Here is a 522-nt window from a genome sequence, read left to right on the forward strand (position 1 = left end):
CTTGGGAAGGTTGAACACCAGATGGGCTGCAGCGTTCTGGATAAGTTGTAGGGGTTTAATGGCACAGGCAGGGAGCCCAGCCAACAGCGAGTTTCAGTAATCCAGACAGGAGATGACAAGTGCCTGGATTAGGACCTGTGCCGCTTTCTGTGTAAGGTAGGGTCGTACTCTGCGAATGTTGTAGCGCATGAACCTGCATGATCGGGTCACCACTTTGATGTTAGCGGAGAACGACAGGGTGTTTTCCAGGGTCATGCCAATGTTCTTTGCACTCTGGGAGGAGGACACAATGGAGTTGTCAACCGTGATGGCGAGATCATGGAGCGGGCAGTCCTTCCCTGGGAGGAAGAGCAGCTTCGTCTTGCCGAGGTTCAGCTTGAGGTGGTGATCCAACATCCACACTGATATGTCTTCCAGACATGCAGAGATGCAATTCGCCACCTGGTTATCAGAAGGGGGAAATTAGAAAATTAATTGTGTGTCGTCTGCGTAGCAATGATAGGAGAGACCATGTGAGGATAT

Source organism: Coregonus clupeaformis, chromosome 20, assembly GCF_020615455.1.
Source record: "Coregonus clupeaformis isolate EN_2021a chromosome 20, ASM2061545v1, whole genome shotgun sequence".
NCBI classification, from domain to species: Eukaryota; Metazoa; Chordata; class Actinopteri; order Salmoniformes; family Salmonidae; genus Coregonus; species Coregonus clupeaformis.